The sequence below is a fragment of the Mytilus edulis genome, chromosome 4 (assembly GCF_963676685.1).
Source record: "Mytilus edulis chromosome 4, xbMytEdul2.2, whole genome shotgun sequence".
In the NCBI taxonomy this organism is placed as follows: domain Eukaryota; kingdom Metazoa; phylum Mollusca; class Bivalvia; order Mytilida; family Mytilidae; genus Mytilus; species Mytilus edulis.
Genome location: NC_092347.1, coordinates 97,520,225 through 97,538,895, shown reverse-complemented (window position 1 = coordinate 97,538,895; position 18,671 = coordinate 97,520,225). Strand labels below are relative to the sequence as shown.

General features: G+C 32.0%; 1 protein-coding gene across 1 annotated transcript in view; it reads right to left on the bottom strand.

Annotated features, from left to right (window-relative positions):
* LOC139521190 (tetratricopeptide repeat protein 24-like) overlaps positions 1 to 2,528 on the bottom strand; it is a 47,511-nt gene extending 44,983 nt beyond the window's left edge. Inside the window, exon 1 of the mRNA XM_071314513.1 lies at positions 2,400 to 2,528. The gene's annotated coding sequence lies outside the window, so the exon portion shown is untranslated. The remainder of the gene's footprint in view (positions 1 to 2,399) is intronic.
* Positions 2,529 to 18,671: the final 16,143 nt, after the last annotated feature.

Here is an 18,671-nt window from a genome sequence, read left to right as displayed (position 1 = left end):
AACACAATTTTGTCATGAATCCATCTGCTTCCTTTGTTTAATATTCACATAGACCCAAGGTGAGCGACACAGGCTCTTTAGAGCCTCTAGTTTTAATCCTGCCATAGCAGTCATCGGTTTTGTCTTGTATAGAATCGACTCAACCTAGAACTAACAAATGTAGAAAATTGTCATGGCAACCGATAAAAAGTAATTGACATGGCAACTCAAGCTAATGTATTGCAGAGAAATTTACTCCACCTAAACTGAATGGTGCTAATGTCCGTCTTAACCTTGCAAGAAAGTGATAGTTATTGCTGCGTATTGAAGGCATTCCTGTGACTTTCAGATGAATACTAGCTATAAAAGCAAGTTTTTCGAATAGAAATTTTACCTTTTATCATGAGTTTAAGGCGGATATTCTTTCAAAGAAAAGGTAAAATTGTATTGCAAAATTACCTTCAACAGTTCTTAATTATGCAAAGCTTTAGATTGAACTTCTGAATCATAAGTCAGAAACTCAGTGAAATTCATAAAAAAACAAGAATGTGTCCTCACTCGCACTATCATTTTCTATGTTCAGTGGACCGTGAAATTCGGGTAAAATCTCTAATTTGGCATTAAAATTAAAAAGATCATATCATAGGGAACATGTGTACCAAGTTTGAAGTCAATTGGACTTCAACTTCATCAAAAACTACCTTGACCAAAAACTTTAACCTGAAGCGGGACAGACGGACGAACAGACAGACAGACAGACAGACAGACGGACGGACGAACGGACGGACGGACGAACGGACGCACAGACCAGAAAACATAATGCCCCTCTACTATCGTAGGTGGGGCATAAAAATGACAAAGGGAGACAATTTGTATAGCTCGACTGCAGATATACAAAACCACCGATATGTAGTTTTTATCCGTTCTTCTTCTAAAGAAGAACAATAAGAAGTTTAACTTTGACATTGAAGGGAACATTGATCATCCTGTCAAGCATGGACTTTTAAATCCTTGAAAATGTTCGTTTGAAAAATCGACCACATAGACTCTCTTTACCATAAAATTCTTTTTATATAATATATTTCAATATCATACTTCAAAGACGCTTTAATGTTTTAAATAACCATTTATGATCTGATTTTTCATCGCGTAAGACTGTCACGTGAAGCAATTTCCAGAATGAATCGTTAATCGTTATCTAGCAATTTTAAAATTCGGTACTAATGAAAATTTGTCATGCAATTTTCCTATAAAAGTAAACACTCACACCTTTTCTTCATTGCTTGCTCAGGTATTTGTTAATTTTTTATATTAATTAATCATGACAAACATTATGTTTATCTGATAGACTTGCAACCAATAAGCAAAACAAAATCTATTTCATTGTTTAATGAAAACAATCATGAAATGTATAACTGATGTAAACATTACCTTATGATCAACATGATATGTAAGCACACCATAAAGTACATAATAGAGTAAGACAGCTAAACCGAACCCAGCCAAAAACAAAACTGACGCATGTTTGAGGGTACGGATTGGGGGTCCTTCATGTCTGTATTCTTAAATATCTGCGCTCAATATTCTTTATCTTTAAGAACACTGACTATTCTGTAATTACTTAACTTTTTTCTGGCCATTAAAGTTCTTTTCTGTAATCAGTATATTGGTACCCAATTCTTAATTTTTGCAGTTATTCTTTATACCCCATCCCTACCATTATGGTTTTTTTTGTAAATGCTAAATATTAAGATAGACGGTTTATACAATTATGCATTGAACACATTACCATGCAAGCGTGCAATTACATTGAATTTGGTAACCGGTATTATAAGCATCAAAAACTAATATTAGTACACCAAAATGCTTACGAGTTTCAGTAAACTCCATGGTAACCACAAGCAATATGCTGAACATTTTCCACACCATAAAGCCGGATTACCAAAAACTTTACTAATCCAACAGTACCCTTACTCGCCATTAAAACACAACCAATGACACGCGGACTTAGTAACCAACATGAATATTGCTTCTATAATTGTATTACATATGTATAATTTAGTGTACAAGATTACAATGAAATGAATAGTGGGTGTCTAGCAACAATTATTCCAGCATCATAATGTTCCTGGATTCTGATTTTTACTAGGAAAAAAAACATTATGGGTCTGATTAGTACGTGCTATCACATGACACAACCAGAAATTAAATTATGTCATTCTGATTCACATCTATATTACCATTTGACGTGCATACGACGTCTTGATAAATTTTTAGTTGATGCATTTTGTAATTTGTGACCCCCCCCCCCAAAAAAAACCTCAACAAAGATAAGCTAAGTTTCAAACTCAGTCAGATATATCTTTTTGTACAAAGAACGTGAAAAAAATAATTAATCATTGTAAAATGTATATACTCACCTGCTCATGCGCATTATAGTAACTGACATACCACAGCTCTCCCCGATTTACTGTGATAGAGTTATTTCGGCGATTCTCTTCGGTAAATCCCAGCGTTAGGATGAAAAATTGCAATCATAATGCCGGATTACCAAAGAAAACACAGAATAATGAATCCATTTTCAAGCGTATAATATTTGTTGACTGATTGTACAGTCAGTTAATGTTCTTTAAACACGATCATTTCCTCACATTATATTTTCAAATTCCATTAAAACCACGATATTTTTAGTGACTAAGAAAACAATTCCTGGAAATACTTTTGAAAGGTAAACCCGCGTTGGTTGTGTTGAAACCAGAGTAATACAGAACAAAATAGCTTTATCTTGCACAAATAAGGAAATTTTATGACTAACTAGTACCAACTCTTGAAAGAGAAGATATGAATTTGAATAGAAAGATTTTATATAAAACTATAACTAGATATATATTAGATGATGAACCCTCATTTACAGATTATTAACTCGTAGCAATGACATCCCGTATGTTTATACTTCGAAACATGTGTTATTATTTTTCCAGAACTTTGTGTTTCGTGTCAATATACCGTGAGATTGCACCTTATCACCGCCAGCATAACTATTCTTATTTTCAAATACGATAGTAGAAACAACGAATTTGCACGTAGTTTATACGAATCTATATTCTAAATGATATTATTAGACTTAAGTTCTTTTGAAAAGTAATTTCCACAGAATAGAGATCATCTAAAAAATAAGATCACAGTCTTCATTTTATTTACTTTTTTACATTTCAGACGTATAAGTGTGTTTTTTAATATAATTCATTGGGAGCTTTGCATGGGGGTAAAGTAGTAAATTTACTTCACGTGTTAAATGTATGTCCTATTCATGTTTTACAGTTTATTTTCAAATTGTTGATGCTACAGTGCATATAGACTTTATGTTTATCGTCCAGATCTTATACTTACTTATACGGTAACTTCCAACTTTTAATTTACGATCAGTTCAAAACTGGTTTTAATCTGAACTTTATGAGGATGGCACTTTATTCAGTATATCAAAATTCTTACAACTTTAAGAAAATAATTCACGCCTACATATGTTCTTCTGGTAATACATAACTACTCCTTCAATGTTCCGGGTCCATGTACTTCTAGGTGTACTTATTAGTTCTCCCTAGTGTTAAATTAATTACTGTCGTGGAAAGTCTCAATTACCATTGTCCAACGCATTTCAATTCAGGTTAATATTTCAATTATGTCTTAGCTTTATTCTTATAAAAATTATTCAAGAATCACTTTTCATTGGGGAACACTAATAAATTAAACAAATATAAAAAAAGTTCCAATTGAATTGATATTTGTATGTATAGATAATTAAAAGTATGTTTTATTGCACTGTTAGATACATACAATTAAAAGACTTAAAGATCTTGCAACTTGCCACCTACGAATACCTCAAAGAATTTGCGGACATTGCCCTTTGGATGGCGGTTTAATAACACAAACCTAGGTGACCATGTTTTTATAACCCAATCATCTTGGTCATCTATAATTATAGGTTAGACAATACTTGGTCATGTTTTATGAAGATTCTTCCTAAAACATGACCAAGTATTGTCTGACCAATTTAGAACATATTCACACTTTCGAGTGACCTTTCAAAATTATCCTTTCCCATTGTAATGTAAAAAAACATAGCCAATTTGTAAATGAAAAAAAAACTTTTTGATTTCGCTGTTTGATAGACCCCACACTAGTGTTTTCGTGTCGTCAAGTATAATATAAATTAAAAGATACAATCTTGATGTTTTAACTTTGCAATAAAATGCAAATAAATTTGTTGGATTTAAAAGAACAACACTAATAGAAAATAACAACTCATGTTGCTTAAGAAAAACATATTGACACCCCGTCTGGTTATTATGAACCCATCAGTTATTTGTATTCATTGATTTATAAACATATACTTTATTGAATTAACAGAAAAGTCTTTACTGTTGTTTCCCCCCATTGAATTATCCGTTATATGAACAAACATTTCGTATCAAAATAGTTTTCACCACGGTTATTTAATCAAAGTATAACTGCATATTGTAGGTTTGAATTTTCTCACGTTCAAAGTATTTGTTTCTAAATGACATACGAAAATAAAGAGATGTGACATGTATGCCAATGCCAGTGTATATGATACAGCAACCCAATAAAAATGAAACGATATAAATATCAGGCAAAGCACCTAACTCAATGAAAAGGGTATCATTGTAATGACCAATACACAAATAAAAATAAAACACACTGAATCAAAGAATGCTCGTAGTTACTGCAAGCAAGCTTGAGCTACAGATGGTTGTATTCTAAAAATAGAATGCTCGTAGTTACTGCAAGCAAGCTTGAACTACAGATGGTTGTATTCTAAAAATAGAATGCTCGTAGTTACTGCAAGCAAGCTTGAGCTACAGATGGTTGTATTCTAAAAATAGAATGCTCGTAGTTACTGCAAGCAAGCTTGAGCTACAGATGGTTGTATTCTAAAAATAGAATGCTCGTAGTAACTGCAAGCAAGCTTGAGCTACAGATGGTTGTATTCTAAAAATAGAATGCTCGTGGTTACTGCAAGCAAGCTTGAACTACAGATGGTTGTATTCTAAAAATAGAATGCTCGTAGTTACTGCAAGCAAGCTTGAACTACAGATGGTTGTATTCTAAAAATAGAATGCTCGTGGTTACTGCAAGCAAGCTTGAGCTACAGATGGTTGTATTCTAAAATAAGAATGCTCGTAGTTACTGCAAGCAAGCTTGAGCTACAGATGGTTGTATTCTAAAAATAGAATGCTCGTAGTTACTGCAAGCAAGCTTGAACTACAGATGGTTGTATTCTAAAAATAGAATGCTCGTAGTTACTGCAAGCAAGCTTGAGCTACAGATGGTTGTATTCTAATAATAGAATGCTCGTAGTTACTGCAAGCAAGCTTGAGCTACAGATGGTTGTATTCTAAAAATAGAATGCTCGTAGTAACTGCAAGCAAGCTTGAGCTACAGATGGTTGTATTCTAAAAATAGAATGCTCGTGGTTACTGCAAGCAAGCTTGAACTACAGATGGTTGTATTCTAAAAATAGAATGCTCGTAGTTACTGCAAGCAAGCTTGAGCTACAGATGGTTGTATTCTAAAAATAGAATGCTCGTGGTTACTGCAAGCAAGCTTGAGCTACAGATGGTTGTATTCTAAAATAAGAATGCTCGTAGTTACTGCAAGCAAGCTTGAACTACAGATAGTTGTATTCTAAAAATAGAATGCTCGTAGTTACTGCAAGCAAGCTTGAACTACAGATGGTTGTATTCTAAAAAGTAGATTTCATAAATAACAGCATTTTTTTCAAACAAAAACAGGTCGACCTGATCAACAAAAAGGAACATTGACATGTCCATACTATCTCCAAAACGAAAAACAATATTATCAAGCAAAGAATTAATGGAAATTAACCAATTGCTCGAAACATATCTGTGCATGTCCAATCTGTTCACATTTGAAATATTTGAAAGGTCTATTCTGAAAAAACCAACAAAATGATCACAAAGACATAGTTACACCCAGAGTAATGCATAGACATAGTTACAATCGGAATACCCTTTAATTGAACAAAAACATTTTCGTTTGACAAGATAACGTGGAAGTGTAGTAAATGGAGTATACAATTCAACAAAAAAAACATAATGAAATTCCAGTGAACGTATCCAAGACTTTTTAAGATATTTTAACGAAACATTTGATACTTTTATTAACCTTCTTTGTTTTATGGTTACTATAGTGATTTGCGTACGAGCTCCTTTATGTTTGTGAGAGTACTACTTACAAGAGTCGAAATGTGTACAATTGAACATTGGAGAATTTCGGTATAGCATAAACGTCAATAACGACTGGACGGTGTTGGCTGCTTTATTAGCATGTAAAAACACAAAACTCTCTCTGAGAGTAATTTATTTGTTTTTGAAAAGTTCAATTTGAAAATATGTCTCTATTGGAATTTCGTCGATTTAAGTTACTTTATAGTTACAATTGTCGCACAGTGGGAACGTATACCTATATACACAACGCATGTATACATCAATTAACAATGCACATGAATATCTGAAAAGCATTTAAAATGACATATTGTATGACATCAATATATGACAATAAAAGTCCTCCTATATTATGTGTGAATACATGCATGAATTCTTCACCAATAGCCAGCATGAATATTATGAATACATATGAAATAAAATTGATAGCAAAATACAGGTAAAGTGGTAAAGCATGGGAGTTTGAATGCATTTTTGTTGGATTTTTAATCAAAATTTTAACTACTAGTATGATTCCTTATACGTTCACATCTCATTGCACCACTGCACGCCCATCTTATTCTGTTTAATATATATATAAAAAAAGTTAATCATTAAACCCATACGTTTGCCACCTTAAAACCTAGTAGCTTTACATAATATTAGTTAAATGAAGTTTTGAATTTTAGTTTTTTTTTTTAAAGTTACGTAATTTGACGACCAGCTATCCTTTTTCTATCATTCCAGTACTCGAGTCCAAGAAAGGAGGGTTTAAGCACTAATTTCAAATGAAACCCCAACAGAAGACTGCATGTGTTCATTTCTACATTTATTTGTATTCGATCGGTTGTTAGGTAGCTGTCACATTGATGTTTATTTTACATTTAGTCTTAGATTTTACTTTGCATATTTTTTTTTTAAATGGATGCACACTGTTATATTTTTGACTGTCAGTTCACGGCTGTCACAGTATTCTTACAGACTGACCAGATGATACCGAACAAACTTAACAGCATGCTAAACATCTTTCAACAACTTCTGTAAACCTATACTTTAAATACAATATCTGAATAATTCCCTGCATATATTTGTTTAAAAAATACAACAATTATCTAGTCGAGCAAAACATTTCCTAGTCAACGCAGTCTGCTACAATAGATTTTTTTTGTATAGAATGGCAGACATTAATGAAGACCACGCAGTATGTTTTAAAGGTAAACATGGGAAATGGAAACTACTGCTATTTCTTGTACATGTAAATTGTCTATATGTCATTTTATGTAGGTTTTCTATAATATTTAATTTTAAATTTTCCAGATCTTATCTCGAGCCCACCGTGACCTCCAACCACTCTTCCGGATTACACACTTATGCGCTTCATAGGAACAACAGTAAGTTAGGTTTAGAAGTAAACATTTAAGGATTTTGGCAAAACAATGAGTTTGGTAGTTGACCTGCTGGTATGACTGCATAAACATTTCTTTTTCAATAAAACAGCGAATCTGCTAAAAGGGAGACAACTCTAAGGTAAAAAAATATTCATTTGCTAAAAAAGAAGCATACTATAATGGTTTACTTTTATAAATTGTTATTTGGATGGAGAGTTGTCTCATTTGTACTCATACCACATTTTCCTATATCTATACACGATTTTATATAAACCACCGATGGAACCCAGAATTAATTTGTTCGCGACTCCAGATTGGATGATCTTTTGATGAAAGCTTATTCATAAAGGCTTTAAACACCCCTTATAACCCCGATACAAATGAATCCGGACGATGACGCGTTCGAAGCGATAATCAGGATAACATTTGGGATGACAACAATTTCGAATGCCTCTCTAGAACTTATTTGAGTATGTTAGTTTATTTATTCAATTATACAGTTGTTGTAAGTTTTAGATATTGCATATAACGTTTGATAAAACTGCTAGATGCAAAACGCACAGACATGGTGCAATTTCATACGTTTAATGAGGTAAACAATGCTGAATATCTTTTCGTGCATACACCTTTGCATATTAATACCTTAAGCAATAATAAATAACTATACGTTGAATTACTACGTGCCTTCAAATGTTCCCTAGAACGTAGAATAAACGCAATCTCATACTAAATAAATTTTCTCTTACTGTATTGTTCGTTCCATCAAATGTGTCGCGTTCGTTGTGCGTTTTTAAATAATCACTGTACAGTTCGTTGACAAAAACTGTCACAAATCATTTTCTTGTCAAGGTATTCGAGATGGTGTCGGAGACCCTTTTTCTGTATTTTATTTTATTTTCCTACCAATTTACACTTTCGTATATATACATAAGGATTTTTTACATGTACACATTTCCTCCAAGAGTGTTTCGACAATATAACGGATATTATGGGTTGCTGTCTGCATGTTATGGTGGTAAATTATTATTTTCAAATATGCATATTGGTTATAATAAAAGCATAATTCAATACATGTAAAATTCATTGACAAACGCAATATTGTGTCAACGAAGCGTACAGTATATAAAGGTGTAATGACAACGAAGCGTACACAACATGAAAATAAAGACACTTTAAAACGTGTATTTTTTTGGTTTCTAGATACAACATAAACAAACGATATTTATAAGTTTGTTAATTTATACTATGAAATTTTCAAAAATGTATGTTTTAAAAACTATGAGGTACGAGAAACACTAAGTTTTGAATATTTAAAAATACCAAGCACGTTTTATCATTGATATCGTTGTGCGTTTTTTGATGTATGTATATAAAAATGTCACATATTTGAAAAACCTTTTAGTAACTAATGAGTATTATGGCAAAGAATATATTCGAGCAAAATATCCGAAGAATAGATATTGGATTTTCTTTAAAAGTATTAATTCCTTACTGTCTGAACTCAGTGTTACACAGTGTGTTCGATTCGAACGCGTCAACGTCCGGCTTCATCTGTATCGGGGTTATACAGGGTGTTAAAATTCCATAAAAAATAAGTTATATTTAACAAAGCGTAGAAAGTATGTTCAATGCATGTACTAAAGAGCCATTAGAAATATAGTATTCCCATTAAATCCAAAAATTATATATACAAAGCTGACATTTCTAGTATCAGGGTCTGCCACCCTTTTTCTAGCCTCTTTATTCATTTGGAACACCACTGGTACCCTATGGAAAATGCATTACCAATGTTTGCGTGCGAGTAACCATTATACCCTTGGCAGTCAAGTCCTTTACATTAATCAAATTCTTTTAAGAATAAGGAAACCTCTAGTGATATTCTGTTACATGGTTTTGGGTTAACACGACAGTAGTTCTTAGTACCTTGATTGTTTTTTTATTGATATCGTGGTGAACTTCTCTTTTAAGTAAACCTATATTGCATTAACGTGTCGAATTTAAAGTACCTTTATCGCTTCTTATTATCACGCATCCCGGCTTTCCTCAAGAAAATTCGTTAACAGCTTATAAGCGTATATACTTGTCAGTCCACTGTTTAAATTATTTACACACATAAATGTTCCATTTCAATTATTTCTACTCCGGTGAAAATAAAAAAATAAATAATTAAAAAATCCGAGGATTCGTTATTTCTGCTGAAATTGCAAAATCGTTTGAAATGAGTCTTCTTTATTGGAAAATCAATAATTGACAAGATGTTTTTATTCCTACATCAAAGTAAAGCAGGTAATATATCACCATTACCACCCAACCATGCATGTTTGAATCTTTTCAAGTTGTTGGGAAGTATTTATGTGAATAGAGGATATTAACCATAAATGTTTACTTAGGACCAAACGAAAGATAGTTATTGTTAAGACAATGGACGTTTTCCACTTTTTAATTTTATTGCACTTGATGGCCATCGTCAGTTTTTTCTTTGAATGAGGTTAAATAATGTTTCACCAAATCATCAATTTATACGGTTCACCTATAGATACTTGTAGGGCCTAGTACTATTTCTTTGGTTTTACTGTGTAGATACTTTTAGAATATTGTACTACAAATCTTAACATAACACACAATACCTCCAACCCAATAGTTATGTCAGAATAAGTCAATATATTGACCTGCGTGTTTACAAACAGTGCATTATAAGTGATTTCCTGAATCATTATACTAGTACTAGAAAAAATGTTGAAAATAGTATTTTTAATTTTAATATGTCTTATTAAAGGACTTTCGGCATGCCATGTATGAGTAAATATAGGAGACAGTAAGATACAATCAGTTTATCTATAGAACAACCATCATTTCTTTAGATTCAAGTTGTACAAAACCTTGTTCTATCAAGGAGTCCAAATCTGATTAAAGTAACTCGCGTGCTCATATGAGCATTACAAATTTAGAGCTCTATATCTTAATTAGATTGTGATTATTTTCGTCAAGTAAAAAATATAAAACCTTTTCAATGTTATAATGAAATCTTCGAGACGATATTTAGAACCATTGATATTTTGAACATTTTTCAAATAATAGATTTTGATTGGGTGATAACCAAACACCAACAATGATTTAATTTGTACCTTTATTTTTGTTGAACCGCTCATCTCACCGGTGCACATGCGTTCACCCTTACTGTTTGCTAAAGTATTTTTGTTTATGATAATGTTTGAGTGTTTTATTTCTTTAGCTGTGTTGTATATCTATGATCTATGTTTTCACAATTTGAAGTTCTTCACACAATTTTGTCAACATGACGGAACTTCATACAGGTGGATTCTCCCGTTTATGAATTTTCTTTAGAGTTAATACAATTATAACATATAACAATTAAGGCTCATATATTGAATATATGCAACTTTTTCTCTGCTCAGACTGTTAAGATAATTTTATAATTATGTTTTATCAGTTTTCAAAATATTTGGCCTGTATCATACCTTAGTATATGCAAATTCATGCAGAGTAAAGTGTTTTATGTTTGATGTGTTTGAGCTTTTGATTTAGCCATTTGAATAGGGAATTTCCTTTTTGAATTTTGAGTTCAGTATTTTTGTAATTTTACTCTTTATGATTCTACAAACAGAAAATTGAAAAAATCAGCTTTATAAGGTTTTATTTCGATCATGCTCATTTGACCTTCAAACATTACACAACATCTAATATGATGGTCATGTAACTCTGGTACGTAAAGCCAATGTAGTCCTAGGCTTCATTCTCACGCTGACAGTCTTGTCAAATAATTGTTATCTGTTATATAGGATCAAATGGTTATGCTCTTTTGAGATTTTTTTTAGGGATGCTCATTTTAAATCAATGAAACTCTATGGAATGAGAAATTTTAATGGAATATTGACATATAAAATCAGACCAACAACCAACTAGAATTATACCATTACCTTGGAACGATCATTGACAAATAATCTTATTCACACAGACTGTTCGTACCCACTACACCTTTTGACCTTAACCGATAATTCACAAGAAAGTTGGGTAAAAAGATCGATTTTCATGAATAAATTTTATGCTACTCTATTTGTTTCAATGGTGGCATTGTATAATTTGGTCACTGAAAAATTGAAGACATGAACGATTAATAACCTGTCAGTGAAAAGGACTAAATCACAAAACTTAAAAGATGAAAGAAAAATATATTGTAAATGCACATGATTTTGCAGTAAACACGCACTATATATTTTCGCTATAATTGATTTGTTAAAAAATATGTTTTTGAAGATACTTTTTTTTTTTTATAAAAAATGTTCTATATGATTTGTACCTCACATTATTTTACCATAAAAAGGGTCAACATAGGGAGTTTTACTCCTCAAGGATTTAACCAATTGAGTTTTCCCCCTCCAATAATTGAACTAAATGAGTTTTACCCTGCAAGAACTAAACCAAATGAGTTTTACCTTCCAGTTTACCATTCAAGAATTAAAACAGATGAGTGTAAATCTTCAAGAACTATACCAATTGAGTAGTTTCCTTCATATCAAGAACAAACAATAATTAAACTAAAGGAGTTTTACCCTTCAATAAGAAAACCAAATGAGTTTTACCCTCCAGAAATTAATTTGCTTAGTCTTTATTTTCTATGTTGTGTTTTGTGTACTATTGTTTGTCTGTTTGTCGTTTTCTTTTGTAGCCATGGCGTTGTCAGTTTATTTTTGATTTATGAGTTTGAATGTCCCTCTGGTATCTTTCGTCCTTCTTTTAAACCAAACAAGTTGTACACGACAAGAATTAAACCAAATGAGTTTTACTAATACATAATTCGATCAAATGAGTTTTACCCTCAAATAATTGAACGAAATGAGTTTTACACTACAAGAATTAAACCAAATGAGTTTTACCAATAGATAATAGTATGAAATTCAAAACAGTGTAGCTGTGGCCATTGATTGACACATTAAAATCATTCATTGACTGGGACAACTTAGGTGAACGTTTGTATGTAACGACCACTGTTCATGACGTACCTACGAAAAATAAAATCAATTTTACCCTTCTTTAATGGATTTTATACTGCAAGAATTAAACCAAATGATTTAACCTTCAAGTTCACCATTCAATAATTGAGATGTTCCCCTCCACTAATTAAACTAAATGAGTTTAACCCTTCAAGAACTTAACAAATTGGGATTTATCCTTCATCAAGACCGAAACCGATTGAGTTTTCCCTCCAATAATTAAACTAAAGGAGTTTTACACAGGCAAATTTCATTCACATCAATTTCACGTGAATTTAAATTCATGTGAATCTCACGTGAAATTCACCTCAAACGAGCTTATACATGAAACTCACGTGAAATCAGTTTATGTGAGTTTCACATGAATCTCATGTGAAATTCATGTGAAGTTCACATCAAAATGACATGAATTTCGTTCACGTGAAATTCACATGATTTTTTTTAGATAAAGTAATTCAAACAACATCTTAATTTTCAAATTTATGTAAAATCATGAAAAATACAGACTTTTTTTTGTTGAAAAGTTCACGTGAAATTCATGTGAAATTTTTCATGTGAGAATCATGTGAATTTCAATTCACGTGAAATTCACATGAAAATTTTCACGCGAGTTTCATGTATAAGCTCGTTTGATGTGAATCTCATGTGAAATTTTTCATGTGAATTTCATGTGAGATTCACGTGAAATTCACGTGAGCAAATTTTGCCTGTGTACCCTTCCAGAATTAAACCCAATGATATTTTTACTTAAAGCGTCATGTATCGAGTCAGGAATGTGACAGTTGTTATCAAATAGTCCGTTTCTATGTATGTTGGCGTTTGTTTTGTTGCAGTCCAGTGTTTCTGTTGTTCCGTTGTTTTCCTCTTATAGTTGATGTGTTTCCTTCGGTTTTAGTCTGTAATCCGGATATGTGCTTTGTGTACTCTTAACCGATTTATGACTTTTGTAGAGCGGTACTACTGTTCTTCACTAATGAATTTTACCCTGCAAGAATTAAACAAAACGAGTTTTACCCTATAGGTTTATCATTCAAGAATAAAAAAGAAACGAGTTTCTACCTTGAAGCATTAAACAAATTGAGTTTGAGTTTTACCTTTCAAAAATTAAACAGAAAGATGGAAATAATTCACTAACAGTGAGTGTGTCTTTTGTTTTATATTGTGATGTTACACTATTGTTTCAGATGAGGGCGGAGTTCGGTATCTATTAACACGTTTAATCCCGCTCCATGTGTTTGCACATATCCTAAGTCATTAATCTGATGTTCAGTAGTTGTCGTTTGTTGATGTGGTTCATAAGTGTTTCTCGTTTCTCAATTATCATATAGATTATACCGTTGATTTTTTTTGAATGGTTTTGCACATGTCATTTTTGGGGGCCTTTGTAGCTTGCTGTTCGGTATGAGCCAAGGCTCCGTGTTGAAGACCGTACTTTGACCTATAACGGTTTTTCTTATACAAATTGCGACTTGGATGATAGAGTTGTTGCATTGGCAGTCATACCATATCTTCTTAAACTATATAATCAAATGAAAGTAATTGTTAAATAACACAACTAGATTTGGCGTTACTGTTACTGTTACTGACGATATCTTCTATTCATAGAACTATAAGTGCATTCACCGTGCTTGGGTATTTTTATCGGGTGATCATACCATTATTCCGAACTAGCTTATACATCAAATGGAACATTTCTACCATAAGGGAATCAAAAGACTTCAGCAGTTGATCAAATATTTATAGAGTATACATACACACATATATGCCTATACATATTAGGTGAAATTTAAATACACACAATGATAAAAGTACAATCAAAACGAGTAATACAAATCAATAGATAAATTATTTTCCATTGAAGCCTTTCAAAAGACATAGATATGATTATTTTTATAAAAAGGGAAGTATAAGACTCTTATCATGGGTCTACGATGTTCTTCAACCCCGTTCTTTATTTTGGCCATTTTAAATTTTATGAATGTGACTGACACGTCTTTTGTAGACGAAAGCTCTCTGGCGTACATTATTTAGGTTATCTACAACCTCTGGGTTGATGCCATTGTTGGTTGATGTTTCCTCCGCGAAGCTGTCACCTGCCCCGTGGACAGACCATCCGTGTTGACATGAAATATCATTGGTATAATCATAATTATAACTTAACTGTTTACCAGCCTATTTTGAAATACTAAGGATGTTCTATCCAAGCAATTGATTATCTTAACTGTATTTGGCATACCATTCCGGAACTTCGGGTTCCCCATGCTATTTATCTTCGTACTTCACTTGCCGTTCTAACTTTTTGTTTCGAGCGTAACTGATCAGTCTTTTGTTGCGAAACGAAGTTATTGCCTTTTTGATAATTTCTGGTACGTATTAAGTCGTCTATCAAAACAGCTAACACCATGTCCGACATCGGGCGAACACTAGATAGTCACTCCATTTAAGAGCCGTCTCGTAGATAATCATGGAAACATCAAATTGAATTCTTCTTGTTATTATTCTGAATTTTTAATTGGTTTCTGCATCTGAATACAACAAATTAACTGCCGCATGTGGAACAGTATATGCTTATACTTCTAACTACCTTTTTTCATCGACTATATTCTCATTCTTGTAATATTTTATGGGTTTTCAATATTTGGATTTTTTTTTCTGACCAATTCGCTTAAGAAGTCTTTTCTCTTTTTTTCTGCTTGTTGTCGTTTTGAGATTTGTTCATATACTTTTCTCCTTTAAAAGCTGATACAGACACTTGATGAATTTCAACTTTCTTGAATATAATTTGAATAAACCGTACGCCAGACGCGCGTTTCGTCTACATAATACTCATCAGTGACGCTCATATCAAAATATTTATAATGCCAAACAAGTACAAAGTTGAAGAGCATAGATGATCCAAAATTCTCAAAAAATGTGCTAAATACGGCTAAGGTAATCTATGCCTAGGATAAGAAAATCCTTAGTTTTTCAAAAAAATCAAAGTTTTGTAAACAGGAAATTTATGAAAATGACCACATTATTGATATTCATGTCAACACCGAAATGTTGATTACTGGGCTGGAGATACCCTCGGGGACGAAACGTCCACCAGCAGTGGCATAATACCGTCACAAAATATTGGAAGGTCATAATATTAAAAAAAAATGGTATAAATCAGCCAAAACCGTCTACGATAATCTTATGAACAGTTACACACTTCATGAACCTGAAATTAAAAGTAAAAATGTAAAATTGAAATCAGTTTTGTATGTATATGTCTTGTCCATTCACGGTCACAAAACCACTATTTCATTTCAGACTTTCTCCTTCGGTCAATGATATAGAATCAACGAATTTATATGGTATATGGATTTTATTATATTTAGGAGAAGGACTAGAAACATTCAATAACCTGATTCTTTGATGCGTGGACAATGAATTGGTTCACATAGTTTCCATAAACACAATTCCGTAATACTTTCTTTGTGTGGTATTTTGTACACTGTTGCTGTCTATCGTCTTAATTCTTCTTGGTCAATTATTTTTTTCTGCGTTGTCGTTTTTATATGAATTTTGATTGTCCCTTGAGTATATTTTGTCATTTTAAATTTCCACAACAACTGTAAAATGTAAATTAACAAATAACTCCTTAGAAAATCAAAAACGGAAAGTCCGTAATCAAATGGCAAAATCAAAAGCGAAAGCACGTCAAACGAATGGATAAAGGAGAGTCAAAAGATACCTGAGGGACATTCAAACTCATAAGTCGAAAACATACTGACAAAAAAAGTAAAATCACAAAAATACTGAACTTAGAGGAAAATCAATTCGGAAAGTCCATAATCACATGGCAAAATCAAATAACAAAACGTATCAAAAACGAATGGACAAGAATGTCATATTCCTGAATTGGTACAGGCATTTTTAAATGTAGAAAATGGTGGATTAAACCTGGTTCTATAGCGCTAAACCTCTCACTTTAATGACAGTCTCATCAAATTCTGTTATATTTATATTGATGCGTTAACTAAACAGACACAATAAATAAAATAGTAAAAATATGAAAGCCATGGTTAAAAAGAAAATGAACAACAGATACACAATAGTAATCAAAACACAACATATAAAACTGAAGACTGGTAAATAAAGGCAACAGTAATATACCGCTGTTTAATAGACATAGTACGATTTAGAAAATCCGAGTTACAAGCTAAAACTGAGCGACCCAAATCCACTAATGAAACTTATTATAAACCGAGACACTTTAACCGTTCTGTAATTCCCAACATTATATTTTTTCCGACATATCAAAATGACAAATTAATTCATTATTTTAAAGATATGTAGATATATCTCCTAGGACTGAAGCAGTGACTACTTCAGGGAAATTCCCTCAAACACCAGCTTATCAGCATGCCTGTCCAAGAAGCAGTGCATGATTATACCATTTAGAAAGTAAGGAATACTAACCATAAACTAAAGTATTAAACAAAAATACTGACCTACAAGGTAAATTAAAAAAGTCCATAAGACTGACCAAATCAAACGTTGGACTTTAACGATCAACGGAACGATTGGAAAACAACTGACCTGACTTGGTACAGCGATTTTATATCTTGTTTTATATCTTACCAAACCTTTCACTTTGTGTGACAGTCATATATAATCTAGGAATGGAACCAATAATAGTAATATACTGCGGTTCTCGATCTTTAAAAAACAGCTTATCATGACAATTAAAAATAATGATCAAAAGCATATAGAAATAGCAAAATATATTATAATTTATAAAAATCGACAAATATGTCAAGACGGAGATTTTTCCTATAAATTTGATCCATCAAAGAGAAGAAGACAAATCTTAACATAAGACTGAAGAATTTTGAAGAAGTAAAAAAGACTGTCATTTCACAATTTTCAGTCTTATTAACAATTTACTACTATAAATTCAGTACATAAGTATTAGTTGAAACAAACATGAAGTTAAGAGACATATGTTTCGTAAAGTAACATTTGTCAACGTTGTATCGATTGTCAGAGACTGTTCACAAAACTGTTATCAAATACATAAGGAGTCATCTTAAAATGTAATTATTTAAAATTGCCCGTTCAAAATTTAAGTCATAAATAGGAACATTGATCATAAAGTACAAAAATAAGGAATGAAAAAAAAAAAATAATTAAAAAGCAAAACAAGCAAACAGATTAATGCAGTATGCAAGCATAGATGGTTGAAACACATAAAGCCAGGTTCAACCCACAATCTTCTGCATAAGAATATGCCTGTACCAAGTCAGGAATATGATAGTTGTTGTCCATTCGTTTGTAGTGTTTTATCTTTTTATTTTGCCATTTGATTAGGGACTTTACGTTTTGAAGTTTCCTCGGAGTTCAGTACTTTTGTGATTTTACTTTATATATATATATATATATAGTTGATGTGATGAAAATTGTAAATAAATGTAATTTGCTGGAAATGAAACACGATTTAATGTTACAACTTAAAAACTAAACTAGTAGAAACCATTTATTTTATTCCAAATGAACATCACAAACACAAAAAAATAGATAGGTAAATTACAAGGGTCAACCACAAACAAAAGTAAGAATAAAGACAGACACAAATGTAAAGCTCCAACAACAGTCTACTGGTCACAACGCATAGTACTTAGCTTTAGTTATAAAAAAAAAAAAAAAAAAAAAAGGTAATGAAATACAGTCATGCATATTAATTATTCAGTACACTCATGATATTTTCCACAGTTCTGAAGAGAAATACACCTGTTCTGTTGGCAGAGAGCTACCCACTATCTATAGTCCTTATTTGTATACAATAAATTACATATATGTAAAAAAAAACGCTTTTTGACAATTAATAATTTTTCACAGCGATACTCGATGAAAATAATTTAAAAATCTAAAAACCGAATACCAACATCAAGAACAGGATCAAACCAAAAAGGACCAAAAGTAAAGCCTAAAAGAACCTAAACTTTAGTCAAAATTTCAATGAAACACTGTTCGTTCTAGTTCTTCGCTACCGTGCACTGGTGATACCCTCGCGAACT